The sequence below is a fragment of the Asparagus officinalis genome, chromosome 1 (genome assembly GCF_001876935.1).
Source record: "Asparagus officinalis chromosome 1, Aspof.V1, whole genome shotgun sequence".
In the NCBI taxonomy this organism is placed as follows: domain Eukaryota; kingdom Viridiplantae; phylum Streptophyta; class Magnoliopsida; order Asparagales; family Asparagaceae; genus Asparagus; species Asparagus officinalis.
Genome location: NC_033794.1, coordinates 38477453 through 38497118, shown reverse-complemented (window position 1 = coordinate 38497118; position 19666 = coordinate 38477453). Strand labels below are relative to the sequence as shown.

Below are 19666 nucleotides of genomic sequence, written 5' to 3'. Positions count from 1 at the left end.
AGCAGCAGTCGCCATTTTCGGTAGTTTAGGGGAGAGAGGGGGGAAGTGAGGAGTGAATGCGGGTTTTTTATGATGTTTTTGAGATGGGGTTTTTTATTTCTTTGACGAAGAGAGATATTATTATTGGGTGGAGGAGGTTGGATTGAGAGGATGGGGGAGCTGGGGATAGATAGAGGATGACGAATGTGGACGTTTTGTTTTGCGGGGGTTCTTTTGTTGTTTTCTGTTCATACCCACGTAGCCCTTCGGTTCGCTCCCTCCGGCTATTTTTGCGATTTCCTAAAATCAAATTTCGAAGTGTATCTACCCTTCTGTACTTATACACAGGAGGTCCAAAGAATCATTATTAACTACCGTAGCCTGAGCAATAAATCAACCTCCGACTTCCAAGTTCCAACCACCACTGTGCCGTCAACAGTAACTCAAGTCGGGCCTCATATTTTTTTATTAAAGTTATTGTTTATGCTACAATGTATTACTGTAATATAAATAGTAAATCAAATCAAATATATTAAAACTTAGATCATCCTCTATGCATAAAAGAGTAGATATGATTAATATCAAATATATTAAAACTTGGATTCTTCTTTAAGTACAGAGGAGTAGATATAATTTCTAACTTTAAGTATACAATAATCAAATTAAATATATTAAAACTTAGAGGGAGATAAGTTTAAAATGTAATACTTAAAAAAATAGGGGGTCGTGCTTTGCACGGTGTGCACACTAATCAGCACTATTTATCTTGATTGGTTCTTCTCCATTATTAATATTGATATAATTCTGACAAGTAGTATCAGATCTATGATTGCAGTATTAGACTATGGTCGTAAGGTTAGTACAGGACACTATCAAGTTTGGGATTTTCCTTGCATGCATATAAAAGACGTCTACGGTCTACCAATATGTTCATGAGGATTTCAAGATGTGAAGTTACGAATATAATAAAATTTGAGATAAGAAGTTCAACATTTTTTTTTCTCCCTTTCAAATATATTTAAAAACACTTCGCTAAAGGAGGATTAGTAAGATTAGGCATTAAAATGATCTAAAGGAGGTCATACGTGTAAACTGAAAACAATTAGCTAAATGAGGATTTAGTAAGGTTAGGCAATAAAATGATCTAAAGGAGGTTATACATGTAAAAGTAGGCAAATTGATGTAAAAGTAGGCCTGAGTGAAAGATGTTGCAGTAGAAGTTTTATCATGTGTTATACACCTATAATGCGGCAATAAATGATGAAATTTTGTTTTTTACTTCCTCTCTCTCTCTCTCTCCCTCTCTCTCATTTTTCTGTCTCTTAGGGGCTGTTTGGTTCATTTCCAAAAAATTATGGAAATGGATTCCCACACAAGAAACCAATTCTGTAAAAATTTTAGGATATCAAAGGAATCCAAATCTTTTGTTTGATATGGAAGGATAAAATAAATAATAGGAAATGGTATCCAAAACTGAAGTTTGTTTCACCCCTAAAAAATCGGAAAAGCACATGCAAAGAAAGCTGAGAAGCTGAGTTGGCACCCTCATTTCCAAAAAAAGAGCCCATTTCCGAGCTTTTAGACAGGAATTGGCTGTTCCAAAAAAAGACACTATTTGACAAGGTTTTAGGAAACCATTTCTTAAAAAAAAATGGAACAAACACAGTTTTTGGATTTCTTAAACCACAAAAATGTTGCTTTTTGTTCCAAAAACCGGGTTTTCCAAAAAAACACCCTCAAACAAACACGCCCTTAGTCTCCATTTTGTTTTTTAATTTTTTGGTTGAATATTGCTTCGTGTTGGGATGATTTGAATTTTAGACATCTTGCACGGTAGAAAAAAAGACTATCGCTACGTTATTCTGGCATTTTCACATGGTTTTCCTTTCTATACAAAACTAAGTAGAATACTTTACCATTGTCGTACGTACGTTGAACTTAAAACTTTTTATAATCTATTTTAAACCTTTTATCACAAAGAAGATCTCAAGAGCCTATGCCATAGTTAATATTGGAAGACACATACAGTTAGCATATTGAACCTTTTAAAATATCTTTACAAGAATATTCTACTAATACTGTCCCATGAATAATACAACTTCATTTCTTCTAATATCAAAAAAGAAATCTGTAGTGGCTTGAAATCCTTCCATATTCATATATACAAACAATGCAAATAATATTTTATTTCTACAACGAAGGAATATATAGCTGTATTTTTGGATATTTAAAGGGAGAATGGATCGAGCGGGACCAAGACATACCCTATCTTTGATGCAAAATGAGAGGCCTGAGGAAGCGCGCCTAATGAATGGCTGATTGTTCTCTCACCCTCATTTTCCTTATCCCTTTTTTAAAGTGCGAGAGAGGCGGGCACTGCGTGAGATCAACCTCAAAAAGACCACTTTTTTGCAAGTTGGAGAGATATGGATCCGTGTGTCAACAATCATAAGTAAATGACGATAAAAAAATCTAGTACCTAATATGACCATTAATTTTAGAACTACTCTAATCAAGTTGACTTTCTTATAATTGTACAAATGAATGTGCCCAGTATACTTGTTGCGCACCTTTGCGGAAGCATGCTCGCACACTGAACGAGTCCGTAAGCCACGGAAGAAGATTAACAAACCAAACACGAGCACAATCCAAACAAATACGACAAACCAATCGCAAACACAGAGATATACGTGGTTCGGCAATTTGCCTACATCCACGGGGAGAGGATAGAGAGATTTTACTATATCGAGGAGAGTACAAAAGTATTACAATCACTCAAACACTTGAACAAACCTTAACCAGTGATCTCTCAACTCGCTCACAAGTTCTCCCTCTCAAAGTGCTCAGACTCTCTATTCTCTGATAAACAAAACCCTAAAATCGTGTTTCTATTTATATTAAACAGCAAACCCAGCAAACACAAACAGAATAGGAAACTGAAACCAGACCCAAACCCGACGCGCGGTCGACCGCAGAAGTCTTTGTGATCGACCAGACAGAACAGAAAAAGCACCTTTGAGTTTACAGGGTTCCGCGGTCGACCGCCGAAGTCTTCGCGGTCGACCGGACAAAGATCTAGAAACTATCTTGTACTCGTGCATGTTTCCGGTCGCCCGCACCCTTGGCCCCGGTTGACCGGACAAAAACAAAACATGTCCGACTGTAATTTCCTAAAAATTACTATTGCTCTTCAATTCTCCACCTCGGTAAAGTTTTTCCAAAACTGAGCTGACACAAATACCAACCAAATGTTCCACTTGTTGCGTCCAGTACGAAGTGGAATAAATCCACGACAATGGACTCAATACACAACAAGCCGGGAACCAAATGAGAATGCCAACACCAAACAAAGAGCATCATTACGTCGTCTCTCCAAACTCGGCTGCACCAATGCGGTTGCCTACGTACCCCCTCTCGCAAGGGATCAAGCCGTCCGTAGTTCATCCAAATGACCGTCAATAGCCTCAACAATCACGAATGTGCAGCAAGTTTCGATAATGATCAAACTTGTTGCTCGAAACTAACTTTGTGAGCATATCTGCCGGGTTATCCTTCATGTGGACCTTCACAATTTCCACATCACCATCTTCAAGAATATCCTGAACGAAGTGATAACGAACGTCAACGTGCTTCGTCCTCGCATGAAAAACCTGATTCTTCACTAAATAGATAGCACTCATGCTATTGTAGGCGTCTAAAAATGCCTATAGGTTCCTGAATATGGCTCGAGACGAAGAGGAGGCGATAAATGTCATCATCCAAGTCGAGAAGGTTTATCCGAGCGGCCCGCGTATTCATCGGCCACCGTCAAGTAGCCCGTACGCTTAATGGTCACCGGAACGGCGAACCAAACGTCTTGTGCGCTCACTGACAATTCCGTGCACTCACCACCTAGTTCCAAGCGTCCCACATACTCACCAGCCACCGTCAAACGATCCGCGCGTTCACGAAATGCACGAAGCAAATCGAGGAAGTGTACCGGTCGGCGAAATAACGAAATACACACAAACGACGAAACAAGTCAAACCCAAGAAAGCCTGGCAGTTCGGCCAGAATCAATTTTTTTGGTTCTTTTTATGGATTCTTTCGGGATTTGAGTGTTCCTAGACGTTCCAACTGATCTGATACTATAGTTATACAGTTGTTAACTGAAGATAAAGAGAAATCCATCATTCTCATCCAAATAACCGCATCCGAGACCTATAAATATGAGCCAAAGGCCTTCATTTTATCGATCTAGAAATCAAGAGGACGAGGTGCTGTCAAATTGGAGATTGGAGCACGAATTTTAGAGAGTTAGCAGATCTTAGCGGAGTTCTTCAACAAAGTGAGAGTTCGAGAGATCGGAGACTTATTCCTTATTCCTCCGGATTTAAGCTTAGTCTTAAATCTCGAGAAGAGCCCTGATTTTGCTTAGTCAAAATCACCGCTACTGCAATTACTTCCTTCGTGAAGTGAGTGCATTGATTATCCAACTTCTGCTAACCGGATCTGATCTGTAGACGGTCCATGGATAAACCCCGACACCGGCAACGATCCCGCACAAGCAATAGGCGATAAACATCTATTGCGTGTAGTTTGAGAGAAAGTTATAATTTTTGATTTAAAGTCTTATAAAAAGGCTATATTTTTTTTTGAGTTTATTGTAAGCGTTCAAATTTGTAATGGACTCATCAAAGAAATTAATTTTTTGATCAAACACGCTGGCGACCACAGTGGGAGCCGACAGCCATTCTGTAAAGGCTGATGTGTCCCAATCTCGGATTCTCATCCCGGTTGAAGTAGAGGTCAAATATGAGTTCGACCAGCAGAAGTATGAGGATTATTTGTCCTCCCCATCCAGATCCACCTCTCCTCGCAAGTCAAGGAAGGTTCGCTGGTCTTCGGATTTGAAGACCCAAGAAGATCTCCCCGCACGTCCCGCTGGCATCAGACGAGGCCGACGCTGCAGATCTGAACTCCTTGAGCGAGGAGTTGACTACTGATAATGTGCCCGTTCTATCAAAGAGAGCACGTCAGAGACGGCAACAACGCCACGTGCGCCAGCTAGCCAAGGCCTTAGAACCAGTTGACGGAATCCGCTATGAAGCGGACTTGAAGTCCAGGAGGCGCCAAGCGCCGCAACACGAATGAATGGATCCGTGTTAAAAGAACGCGTTCAACTCTTGAAGAACGGATCCAGAAACGCCGCGCGTTACTCGCGCATGCGCGAGCTCTGATGCAAGAAGCGCAAAAATTGAAACAAGAAGAAGTGGTCAAGAAGCCACCAAGATCACGCCAAGTCTGGAGACCAAAGTCCAAACCGGTATAAAAAACAACCCAAACGGTGCCCGAAGGCATCGAAAAAACCAGAAAACCAGTTGCTGGCTCGGTCAGAACCGAGCCACCAAATGGTGGCTCGACCAAAATCGAGCCACCAAAGGGTGGTTCGGTCAAATCTCGGACCAGTTCGGTCCGTTTCGCTGCTGATTCATTTCCTACAGTCCCGTCTGAGTTTCCGACGGCCTCTATTGCTGTTCCATCAAGTTCCACACCTCCGGTGGAGATCCGCGACAGTGTGGATTTAGCCCATTTTAAGATGACCATCAAAGATCGCCTTGGACCTTCACACGATAATCGAGGCAAAGCTCCAGTTAAAGATCGCGTAAGCCTATTGAACGGATCTTGAGCACATTTCCAGGCTGGAGGTCATCCTCCTAAGCAGTGGAGGAGAATGCATGACGGAAAAAGTCCTATAACTGACCGTATTGGACTGCGTATCGAAGTCCAAGAGCATGTTGAAAGCCTACATTCGCGAAAACGTAGCCTTAGACATGTGACTCCTGAAGACGCTAACAAAGCGTTGAATTCCCAGAAGAGAACGTACTCATCAGACGAGGACGTTACACCTAGGGACTCGTGCCAACACACGATGGGTTGCTCTGGTCATCCGACCGATGAGTTGTACTATCGGGCCTGAGGTACGAACATGTCTCAGAGAAGGAATCACCAAGAATCGGACTCCTATTGTCGGTGTTCTAAAATTATCAAGGCGGTGTTGTCAGAATGTTGCTGTTCTAAGGCCGCCCCAGAGAGAGTTTCAGTATTTGAAGGAATCTCCACCAGAACGCCTGAATCTAAACCAAGGCATTTCCGCAAGAAGAGAGCTACTCCTCAAGATGATAATTTTCCAGAAGTATCTTTCAATATGACTAGTAGAGGGAAATCAACACGACTCTTTAGACCTGACCAGTTTTCAGGAGTATCCCAACGGATAACTTGATTACAATCGGGAACCAGTAGAAGAAAGAATTATCAGAGGATACAAAGGGGACTATCCTCAGATGACGAAACGTTGGATGCTTGCTCAGATGCCTGCTCAGCTATGGCTTCTGATGATACAGCGTCAAGCACAGGACAATCCTATGAGTCGTTCATGATTAACGCAGAGCAGATGAATAAAATTCTTGAGGATGCTTTAACTAAGCAGAGGGACAATTTCAAATTTGAAATGGAAATAGCTATGCAGCAAATAAGGGAGATGCATGACCAGCAAATCGCGGTACTGACGAATCAGCAGGGAGAGTCTAGCCGTCAAAACAATCCCAACCAAGCTGATAATGATCGGGAAGTGGAGGAGAATGCCAACATGAACACCCCTCCCATCGACAACAATACTGGGGGTGGTCCCTCAGATGATAACAATACGAAAGAGGACCACGTTGCCTCTCCCCGAAATCACCCGAAGAAATATACAAGTGAGGATAAGAAGATGAGGGATTTAGAGAGCAAAATCAATGCATTGATGAGTGCTCAGGAAGTAAAAAGGTCCGGAATACCGTGCCCATACCCAAGAGAGTGGGAGTCAATCCCGTATCTGGCAAAGTTTAATTTAATCAACTTCACGCCGTTTGATGGAAAGGGTTCCCCCACTCAGCATTTAATATACTTCAAGTCTCACTTAGGAATAATCTCCGGGAATGAACCTCTAATGGTACGATCATTCGTCGGCACTCTTCGCGGAGCAGCCTTCGATTGGTATCGTCGCCTCAAGCCGGGGAGTATTAGCAGTTGGAATGACATGGAGGACATGTTTCTCATGAATTTCTTTGACGACGACACCGAGGTCTCAATCAGAACGTTATTTGACGAGAAGCAAAAGGACGGAGAGTTGGTGGAAAATTTCATCAAACGATTCCGGAACAATGCCATGAATTGTAGGGATCTGATTAGCGAGGACTTCATCCTGGAGACTTGTCACAACAATCTTTCGTTGGATATCCTCGAAGCCATGGGAATGGCACCGTCTAAGACCTGGAAGGATTTGAAGGTCCGAGGGGAAAGAGCCAAACGTTTCCTCAAGAGGAAAAATGCCGAAAGAGGTCAAACGGCAACACCAACCCCACAACAGAATTTTGTTCCGAGGGGTAAAGGGAAAGCGCAATCGAATGTAGTGGACGCGAACCAAACATTCGAAGTTCAATCGCAGCCGCAACAGCAACAGCAGAAGGCGCTTCAGCAGTCACGGTGGCAACAACAGCCTCAGAAACAGAAGGCTTCGGAACCAAAATTCTCGAAGGTCTACTCGTTCGAAGAAGATGAAGTTTTCGGTATTTTCAAATACCTTATAGAGAAATACAAGATTAAGTTACCTCCGATCCAAGATCAGGAAGACGCTAAGAGGGTTAATGACCCAAACTATTACGGTTCACCACCCTACCAAGTCATGCTATGCCCTCAAAGACAAAATCCAAGCTTTGATCAATGTGGGGGTGATTACCATGAAACAACCTAAGGAGAAGAAGGTGGGTGCGAATGCAGTATCAATCAGCTTCGGATCTTTCCCTTTGAATTGGTTTTAGCCCGAGCCCGTGATGAAAGTTGCGATGAATACCGTGAACGATGATCCTCACAAACAACATCAGAAAGGACTTGTGCCACACACAGCCCCGAATGGCGAAATTCTCTGGGTTCATCCCGATCTGGTCAAAGAAGAACAGTGGGTCGGATTGTCATCCAAGAAGAAATCAAAAGGTAAGGGAAAATCTTGTTACGGAGCCTCTGCTATTCCAGGAGAAGATGACGAAAGAATTCCTACTTTCCCGCTTTCTAAAGATGAACAAGAAGCCTTTGTAACCCGGAGCGGAAATGAATATCACTTCAAGTATCTGGATGCTTCCGAGCAATTAGCTAAGCAGGGGGTAACCAAAACCGTTCCCTCTAAGACATTAACGGAAATAGGAATTGTCACAACTCCCCCAACACCCGTAGTTGCGGAGAAGACCCAACAAAAGCAAAAAGGGAAAGAACCCTTATACCAAGAGGGTCAGAACCCGAAGCAGTCTCGATTCAATCAACCGATTGGGAGAGACAAACTAGGAAGCTCGAGCGCTCCACCCCATTTTGATATTATGATGCAATTAGCTAATATACTGGCTAGAATAACCCTATATGAGCTGCTGCGTCTTTCAAAGGACACAAGGGAAGCATTACAAGAAGCCTTGGCTAATTCTGAAGTTTTCCTGACTCAAATCAAGTCATCTCCTAAAGAACCAGAGCCGCTAGTCCAACATTCCTCGGCGGTGCACCAATTTTCCCTACATTTCTTTCACCAAAAAGACATGCAGACCGAAGAATTCAAAGCATGACCGCCCTTGTATTTCACTGGGTACATCGGCTCCAGCGTTGTCAACTGGATCCAAGTCGATCCGGGTTCCGCTATGCCACTCCGATTGATGTATAATCTCGGAATACCGGCTAGTAAGTTAGCCTTCATAGGTACTACTATCTATGGATTCAATACCAGTGGATCCAGACCATTGGGTAAAATCCGAGTGAAGTGTCATATTGGAGATTTGAAGTCGGAAGTCACGTGTTATGTGATTGATGCAGAAACTTCCTATAACCTACTGTTGGGTCGACCCTGGATCCACGGTAATGTTATAGTCCCCTCTACTCTCCATCAATGTCTAAAATATATGGATATCAATAATGAAGTCAAGATGGTGGTCGCGGATAAGCAACTGTTTAAGGGATTGGAGAATTATTTTACCGACTTCCTTCTCTACGGTGCCGAATCCGATACTGAACCATCGGCCCAAGGAACGGACAGCGGGGAAGAGGCTGATACCGAAGCTGGGTTTGATTATGATGGTGGTTTTGTACTTAATGATATTGTACCCATTGTAATCAATCTTGACGATGAAGAATCATCGGAAAGTAGTTGTAACTGGCAACTTGCCGAAGATATTACAATAAATGACGATTTAGAGTACTAGTTGTGTCTTGATAATATCATGAAGGGGCTGTATGATAACCCCGACTTGTATATGCCACTTTAATCATTTTGCATGATAAAAAAGCAAGTACATGATTCATTCGGAACGACACTTGTCATTCCTGCAAAGGCAGGGGGTGAAAAAGAAGTTATCTATGGTAAAGGAAGAGAACCTTCGATACCAGGTCACTTTTTGGAAGAAGATAACGATGGTGATAAACCTACCCCTCATCTATTCAGGTATGACACAAAAGCGCGTAATCTCATGGAGAGATACGGATATGACTTCACACTTGGGGAGGGTCTTTGTTTTGGTCGAGGTCCGCGAGTTCCTCCTCGTATGGCCTACGTACCAAAAGGAAAGCCGGATGACTATTATAGCCACTGAAGAGGTTTGGGCTATGTTTCCTCATCCGACGACGAATGTTGCTGGCAAGTCATTGATCAAATTGCTAATAAGGGCAAAGACGGATATTCTTTCGACTCTTCAGCCTAGGACTCCGACGCCAGTCTCGGAGAAATGTTCAAAAAGCTAATGTCGAACATGGCTACGGTTGATCCTGCTATAATAGAGGAAGACGATCAAATGCCAACTTGGGAGGACCCTTGGGTTCATCACTTGAATATGCAGTACGGTGATAGGTTTGAACAAAGAGAACCTCCTACCGAAGATCAAGTAGTCCAGGTGAATATGGGTAATGAGGATAATCCGAAGCCAATATTCATTAGCGACAGCCTCCCGCCGGATGAGAAAGAAGAGTTGATTTCTCTCATTAGGGAATACATCGATGTTTTCGCCAGGAATTATGAAGATATGCCAGGGCTCGATCCAAATGTAGTAATGCATCATCTCAATATTAAGCCGGATGTCAAACCCGTCAAACAACAACAAAGGTGGTTTCGTCCGCAAATTATGGAGGCAATCGAGTCCAAAGTCAAAAAGCTTATCGACTCGGGTTTCGTCAGGGAGGAGCAACATCCCGAATGGCTTGCCAATATTATCCCAGTCCTTAAGAAGAACAGGAAAATTAGGATTTGCATCGACTTCAGAGATCTTAACACTGCCTACCCAAAAGACGATTTCCCTCTTCCCATCACAGATGTTATCATCGACAATACGTGTGGATTCGAGAGAATGTCTTTCATGGACGGATTCTCTGGTTATAATCAGATAAAGATGTACCCAGATGATGAAAAGCATACCGTGTTTAGAGCACCCCTCGGTGTTTTCTGTTACACGGTTATGCCCTTCGGCTTAAAGAATGCAGGTGCCACCTATCAGAGAGCCATGTCAAAGATTTTTCAAGAGCATCTCTGGAAGACCGTCGAATGCTACGTGGACGATCTAAACATGAAAAGTCGTGACAAAAATGATCACATCAAGGATTTGAAGACAATGTTCGATCTGATGCGAACTCATTAATTGAAGATGAATCTTACCAAGTCTTTTCTCGGAATGTCCAGCGGTAAATTCCTTGGATTCGTCATCACCACTAAGGGTATTCACATTGACCCTGACAAAGTGAAGGCGATTAACGAGCTACTACCCCCGAGAAACCTTAAGGAACTCAGAGGATTACAAGGACGGTTGGCTTATATCCGTCGCTTCATTTCAAACCTTTCGGGAAAATATCAACCATTCTCCAGGCTTATAAAGAAAAGCGTATCATTTATATGAGATGACGCTTGTCAAAAAGAGTTTGAGAATATTAAGGAATATCTCTCGAAACCCCCTGTGCTCGTCGTACCAAAATCGGGCAAACCGTTCTTGATTTATGTCAAGACGACGCGCCACTCGTTAAGTGCATTACTTGCACAAGACGACGATAACGGTCATGAACAAGCAGTGTATTATTTAAGCCGGACCCTCGTAGGCGTCGAATCTCGATATCCAATGATTGAGAGAGAGTGTCTTGCCTTGGTATTCACAATTCAAAAGATGCGACATTACTTAGTCGGACAGACTATATACGTCATCTCCAATGTTAACCCAATCCGAGTGTTCATGACGCAACCGGCTTTCATGAATTGGCGATTGGCAAAATGGGCCTTGCTTCTGTCCCAATACGACTTATATTTTAAACAACAAAAGTTAGTCAAGGGACAAGTGATAATCATATTTTTATTACAATTTTATATCCTCATTATCTATTTTACATGAATAAATATACCATTAATAATTGTTTTTAGATTAGTTTATACATAAATGAATGGAAATATAAATAAATATTATTAAATATAAAAACCCCTCAAAATCTCTCTTCTCTATTTTGTAGCATAAAGCCCATCAAGCAAGTGAAGAAAATGATCAATTGAAGCCAAAAGCCAAAATGTCCAAAAGAAGCAAAATCCTCTTTATTCTCAAATGAGCTTGGATGCAAATTGTGGAAAGAGATGGACTTGAATGCAAAGACCACCTAACCAAATGAAGAACGAACATGGGCCAGGAGCGCTGGATGCAAAATGGGCCGACTTGCTTGAAATAAAATGGACACATCTATGGGCTTGGACTTGTTTAGTTCTTCTTTTCATTTTTAAAAAAAAAATCATCAAGGACTTGATTTGGATGATTCTTTCCAATTGGGCCGGACACGTGAATGGACTTGCTGCTGCATATTCAATTTCTTTCTCAAATAAAAGGAACCGGCCTTCTGCTACTTGCTGCTGGAAATTATTTGAAGACCGGACTTGATTATTATTTGAAAATGAAATGATGCTTCCATTTGCCAATTGCTGATGTGTATTGACCGACTGCTGGAGTTGGATAAACTTCATGGGCCGACTTTGTTTGATTTTCACAACCTATCTCGACGAGACGAAGCTATTCGTGAAATCAGAATTTGGATATAGTGGGTATCGATGTGGGCATCGATGCTGGCATCGATACCTGCATCGATGCCTGCATCGATGCCAGATTACTGTAGCGCGCGTCAATGGCTGATTTTGCTTGTCTTGGGGCTCAAGTTTGATCCAATGGCTCTCATTCACTGATGTTTACTATAAATAGGGGTAGAGAGTGAGGGGTTAGAGGTGTGAAAATTTTGTAAACTCCTTTTGGAGAGGAGGGCTACTCTTAATTGAGAAGGCCTTCCAAAATTGTAACTTTAGTTGCAATTAATAATAATAATTTTTTCACCACTTTAAATATTTCTTCTCTTTGTTGGATGATGAAGATGGAGATGAAGAATTATTTAGAGGTTTGCATTTTCTTTCCTTTTTCTCTTTTATTTCCTTTTTATTGCTTATTAGTGTAGATTTATTTCTATGCTTGTAGTTTAGATTTTATTTTCTTGTTAAATAGCCAAGAGGCTAGAACCCTCTTGCCTTAGATTTATTTCATGCTTATAGAATAGATTTAATTTCTTGCATTTAATTCTTGCAATTTTATTTTGTAGTTTAGATTTTGCACTTTATTTTGTAGTTAGATTTTAATTTCTTATACTATTCACCTTGAGGCTAGAACCCTCTTGGGTTTAGTTTTTCTTTTTGTTTATTTTTATTTTGTTTGATTCGCCTTTAGGCTAGAACCCTCTAGGGAATCACCCTTTTCTAAGAAGTGGGTTCAATTGTAGATTACCCATATCTATAATTGAATCCACCATCTTTAATTTCTTGCATTTTCTTTTATTCTTGAATTTTATTTTCTTTATTCTTGATTTTTATTTTCCTTTTCCTTCTTGCCTTATTGATCATATTCATTCTTTGTCACATCCACTCTCACTTATATCTCGTGCCGATTTACACACTATCACTTCCACTCTCTCTATCTCTCCACAATCACATTCACTTATCACTCCTACTTGTCACGCACACAACATAAGAACCGATTTTATATTTTCTCCTACAAAACACCTTCCTCGTGGGATCGATATCTTAAATACTATAACTTGACACGGTTGTGCACTTGCAACCTTTTTGGTACATGTTTATGCCGCATCAAGTTTTTGGCGCCGTTGCCGGGGAAGGTGCTTAAGTAGGTTTTAATTATTTTGGTTCTTTAACTTGTGTGTTTTTTGTGAAGGAAACGCTTGGAGCTTGAAGATCGCGGATTGGAGAGCTAGGATTTGAAGATTTGCTTTCAGGTAAGTCCTCTTTCTAGTTTTTAATTCCACCCTTTAGCTACTTCTTCACAATTAGAGACAATTAGGACTTAAAAAAAAGAGATTTTATTTTTTGTTGACCATAATAAAATTCATCCTCCACTTTGACATTTACTAACAAGATAATAAATTCAAACAAATCCCCCCTTCTCATTTGTTTGATTGTTAACCCTAATTAAAAAAAAGATTTTTCTTTTCCATCCTTTTTAGTTGCTTTTAATTCATAGGGTTGCATTTCATATAGTGTAGGAATTCACCAAGTGATTTGAGCATCTTGATTTGACACACACTTAAAAATATTTTTAAGGGCAAAACCCCATAATCAAGATAAGGTGAGGGATTTCATCACCCTTTCCTTAGCCCAAAAATCACTAATTCCTCACTACACCACCCAAGCCTAATAAAACTCATTAGACGTTGGCCCCTAAGGATTCGAGCTCAATAAGGAACAAGAAATCCTTAAGTGAACCGGTTTAAGTTTTCTCAGATTAGTTGGTGTCTAAGGCAAGGTTTAGGGGTTGCGTAAAGCGCTCCGTAAGGAAAGAGGTACTTAATTGATCTTTGATCACCCTCTAGTACTATCCTTACCTGGCTAACTACCTGGGTAAAACTTTTATCTTTTCACTGTAGGAGTTTTTGGTTAGGAGCTGGTCTAGTGAATTAGGCTAAACCCTAGAATTAGAGTGATTGAAAAGTGATTGTTTTGATTTGTTTTAGTTAGGATTTTTCTTTATCCTTTTCTTCTCATAAAAAAAACTAAATTTTTTTTTCTTCCTAAAAATAAAATAAAAATAAAAAGAAATATTTTGGTGTATGCAACAGTGGATTAGGGATAATACACATCGATTAATTCGCTTTGAACCAATCATAGAAATGGAGCATCCTAATCCACCCGTTCTTCATGATATGTGCTATCCCATTAGGAATGCAATCCCCTCATGCATTAGGCTCCCCGAAACAAATGGAATAAGTTTTGAGCTTAGACCGCAATACATAAACATGCTTCCCAAATTCCTTGGTAATGAAACAGAAGACGCATATATTTTTATTTCGGAATTTGAGGAAGTGTGTATTATGATTAAAATGAGAGAATTAAATGAAGATGCGGTTAAGCTTAGATTTATTCCATTTGCTCTTAAGGATAAAGCTAAAAAATGGCTGTACAGCTTACCAACAAATTCCATCTCAACTTGGGATGAATTTGTCACCGTTTTTCTTAAGAAATTTTTTCCTATTCATAAAACGGTAAAGCTTAGGAACAGCATTCAAAACTTTAAAATTATCCCGGGAGAACCTTTTTGGAAGTATTTTGACCGATTTAAAGATCTTCTCATCCAATATCCTCATCACGGTTTAGAGAAATGGCGATTGTGCCAAATAATTTATGAGGGATTAGATTATTCTGCAAAAACTTCCTTAGAATCAATGTGCCACGGGGATTTTATGAGGAAAAATGCTGATGAAGCTTGGGAGTTTTTGGAGAGTCTTTCTGAAAAAACAATGCAATGGGAACAGTGCGATGACAGGGTTTCATCAGTTCCCCATTCTAAGTCTAGTGGTCTTTCCTTGGAGTCAAACATTGCTTCTGAAGCGAAGATGGCGACAATTCTGCGGAGGTTAGAAGCCTTAGAAATTAAGGAACGAGCTCCAGCTCAACTCAATCATGTTTCTTTCCCAGGATGTCATAATTGTCAGTCTCCTACCCACGTTTCAGAGGAATGCCCTCTCTTAGGAAACAATCATTTATTAGAACAGATGAACGCTGCATTCCAGCACCCGAGAAATGATCCATTTTCTCCAACCTATAATCCAGGTTGGAGAAATCATCCCAACTTTGCATGGAATATAGAAAATTCTCCCGGAACTCAAAATTTCACTCCCGCTTCGACCCAACATTTTCCTAGGGGAAACACAGTTCCATTCAATTCTCATTCACAATTTCAACAACCCAATCTGCCGTATCAAAATCAGTCTCCTCCTCATCAAGCTGTAATTCAAACTCCTCACAATCCAGATCAAGATAAACGTCTCAATGTCTTGGAAAGGGGTTTAGAAACCATAATTAAGGCCTCTACTCAAACCACGAATATGTTGACTCAAACATCTAGCACGTTGAATTCCTTCATGCAATCAACCGGACAAATGCTCAACTCCAACACTCAAGCTATAGCTAGATTAGAATCCCAACTTGGTCAACTAGCTAGTGCCGTGAGTGAAAGAGAGAAAGGAAAATTTCCGAGTCAACCCGTGGTCAACCCTAATAACACAGGATGCAGTTCATCCTATGAAGCTCAAGTGAATGCAATCCATTCACTTCGGTCAGGTAGACAGGTCGATAATCAAGTGAGAACTCCTCCAAGTCAAACTCTTGATCCTGTACAAATTCCTTCTCCTTCTCCTTCTGATGAATCTATTCAACAATCACTCCCCTCAGATGACCAAGAACCTGAACCCGAACCTGAGCCTGCTTTTGATAGATTTAGACCGGTTGCTCCCTTTCCAGATAGACTCAGGTCTAGGAAACACTCTCCTCAGGAGGAGAAAATCCTAGAGACATTCAAGCAGGTTAAGGTCAACATTCCTCTCTTAGATGTAATTGAACAAATTCCATCTTATGCTAAATTTTTAAAAGAATTGTGCACTAAGAAGAGGAGAATAAATGTTCCAAAGAAAGTCTTTTTAGCCGCCAATATCAGTGAAATGCTGTCAAATCCCATACCTTTGAAACGTAAAGATCCAGGTTCCCCCATCATTTCATGTATCATTGGTAATACTCACATTGATAAGGCGCTTTTAGACTTAGGGGCCAGTGTCAATTTGCTTCCATATTCAGTCTATCAGCAATTGGGTCTAGGTGTACTGAACCCAACCAAATGCACCTTACAGTTGGCTGATAGATCTGTCAAGGTCCCTATGGGTGAGTTAGAGGATGTTCTGATTAAGGTTGGAGATTTTATTTTTCCAGTAGATTTTGTAGTCTTGGAAACACAGCCTGTTTCCAATCCCAAAGGACAGACACCTGTCATCTTAGGACGACCGTTCTTAGCCACTTCTAATGCTCTCATCAACTGTAGAACTGGTCAAATGAAGCTGTCCTTTGGGAATTTGACTGCTGATCTTAACATTTTTAATCCAGGGGACCAACCAAATAATCAGCCTCTAGAAATAAATTACATTCAGGAAAGATCAGAAGAAGAAGAAGAAGAAGAAAGAATAATAAAACTGTGTTAAACAGGTGCTGCTTTGAATTAAATTTTGAAGAACTTTTTCTTGATGAACTTAGATTTTTGGAGAATAATCAACAACCAAATTTTCAGAACTTCACAGAAGAATTGGTTGTTGGAAAACAAAATTTCACAGTACAAGAGTCTAAGTTCATTAAGAAATACAAAATGCATGACACCAATAATATCCACCTTACCTTGTTGCAAGAATTGTTGAACACCCCGAAATGCTTAAAAATTCACATTATTGATTATATCATTCTGAATTTGTTTAAAATCCGGGGAAGAATTTTCAACAGTAAGGTAGGATTCAATGTAGAACAGGAACTCTTCATGTTGAATATTTCATTCTACATTGTTTATTTTGTTTATTTCAGAACAATAAAAAGAATTTATTCTTCTCTCATGTGAGAGTTTCTTGTTCAGTTGTAAAAAAAAAGAAAAAAAAAGAGGAAAAAAAAGAAAAAAAAAGAAAAAAAAAAGAAAGAAAAAAAAGAAAGAAAAAAAAAGAAAAAAAAAACAGAAGAATAAATTTTTTCATCCTCCTCAGACCAAAGGTAATTGCAGATTTTTATCAGCCGACCAAATGTAAGTGCTTCACTTCTTATCTGCTTTACTTTATGCATCATAGAGTTTGCATTGAGGACAATGCAAAATTTAGGTGTGGGGGTGGGAATTAGTTTTAGTTACATTTTTTTTTCTCCTTTTTCTTAAAAAAAAATTATAAAAATATCGTCACTTGCCAAATTGATGGAGTTATGTAATAATTGATTTATTTGATAAATTTGAAAATTTCTAATCCCTAGTTAGTTATTTACTTAAGCTCACCTTTTATGATAACTCTAAATAATTTTCTTAAGAAATGATTTTCAAAGTAGTAGACTTTACTTAAGCCTTAACTTGGATTTTTATTTAAAATAATGAAATTTTTGCATGCTTAGCTTAGAGTTGAAAATAATTTTTCAAAGCGTCTTGATTTACGTATTTTCCAAAATATATATACATATACAAAAAAAAAAGAAAAAAAAATTTGCAAAAGAAGAGTGCGAAAAAGCGAAAAATGGGCACAAAAAAAAAACTCTTGAATTCAAGGTGATTCTATCTTATAAAGCCTAAGCTGACCGAGTAATTAAGCCCAAGGAGTATTTTCATACTTAATGACCTAAGCCCACTTGGGTTGGGATCCATTGGCCCAAAACTCGTTAAAAGGTCACTTAGAAAGCCCATTAAAGTAGAAAAAAATCACCAAGGATAAAAGAGTTAAAATTTTTTTAAAAAAATAATAAATGTTTTATAGTTATATATATGGTCTTGGAAAATATTTTAGATCAAGCAACTTGAAAATTATTTAAAACAAAGAGTTAGCATGTTCTTTTCAAAACTTTTAAATTAAATTTCTAAGTTTGGCTTGGTTTTGTATTGCTACAATGAGAAGATTTTCTTGAAAATATACCTTAGAGTTATATATAAAAACGTTTTCTTGAGTGATAACTGGCTCCAATTAGATTATCTAAAAGTTATCAAGTGAATTTAGTTATTTACTGACTTCTTTAACTTGGCAAGTTGACCGAATTTTGTGGGTATATTCACTGCAAACCCTCACGAGACTACAACTCGTCCACTAGGGTAACCTAGGGGTTTAAAGGCTTGTTGTATGCGCTAAATACAACCGCGATTCCTGCGAAAGTGAGTTAGGATTTTCTTTTTATTTTCTTTGCTAGAGGACTAGCAAAAGTTTAGGTGTGGGGGTATTTGATAATCATATTTTATTATAATTTTATACCCTCATTATCTATTTTATATGAATAAATGTACTACTAATAATTTTTTTTATCTTTAATTGCAGGTTAATGAAGAATAAATCTCAAACTCTCATCTCTCAACAAAAACCCATCGATTAAATGAAGAAATGAATCAAAGAAGCCCATTGGAAAATCAGTTTCCAAATTATCCAAAAGCCCAGAATCAAGCCGAGTAGCCTGTAGAAGCCGGAGAAAGTCAAAAATCCAATATGAAAAGAAATCATATTCAAAATGGTTGGCCACAAAGAAACGACGATATCTCCTAATCCGGAAGGCGGAATTTAACATATAATATATGAAAATCGCCTATCTCGACGAGACGAAGCTATCCGTGAAATCAGAATTTGGAAATAGTGGGTATCGATGTGGGCATCGATGCTGGCATCGATACCTGCATCGATGCCTGCATCGATACCAGATTACTGTAGCGCGCGTCAATGGCTGATTTTGCTTGTCTTGGGGCTCAAGTTTGATCCAATGGCTCTCATTCACTGATGTTTACTATAAATAGGGGTAGAGAGTGAGGGGTTAGAGGTGCGAAAATTTTGTAACTTCTTTTGGAGAGGGCGGATAGTCTTAATTGAAAAGGCCTTCCAAATTTGTAACTTTTTGTTATAATTAATAATAATAATTTTTTTACCACTTTAAATTTTTCTCTTCTTCTCTTTGTTGGATGATGAAGATGAAGATGAAGATGGAGAATTATTTGGAAGGTTTGCATTTCTTTCTTTTTCTCTTTTATTGCTTATTAGTGTAGATTTATTTCTATGCTTGTAGTTCAGATTTTATTTTCTTATTAAATAGCCAAGAGGCTAGAACCCTATTGCCTTAGATTTATTTCATGCTTATAGAATAGATTTATTTTTTTGCATTTAATTCTTGCAATTTTATTTTGTAGTTTAGATTTTGCAATTTATTTTGTAGTTAGATTTTAATTTCTTATACTATTCACCTTGAGGCTCGAACCCTCTTGGGTTTAGTTTTTCTTTTTGTTTATTTTTATTTTGTTTGATTCGCCTTTAGGATAGAACCCTCTAGGGAATCACCCTTTTCTAAGAAGTGGGTTCAATTGTAGATTGGGTTGAATTGTAGATTACCCATATCTATAATTGAATCCACCATCTTTAATTTCTTGCATTTTCTTTTATTCTAGAATTTTGTTCTTCATTCTTGATTTTTTTTATTTGTTTCTTGATTTTATTCATTTTTCCTTCTCACCTTATTGATCATACTCATTCTCTTTTACATCCACTCTCACTTACACTTTGCACCTATTCACACACATCTTCACAATCACATTCACTC

The 19666-nt window shown here is 39.2% G+C and overlaps 1 protein-coding gene across 1 annotated transcript in view; it reads right to left on the bottom strand.

Annotated features, from left to right (window-relative positions):
* LOC109833381 (triose phosphate/phosphate translocator, chloroplastic) overlaps positions 1-19666 on the bottom strand; it is a 28407-nt gene that overhangs the window by 4815 nt on the left and 3926 nt on the right. The window lies entirely within an intron of this gene.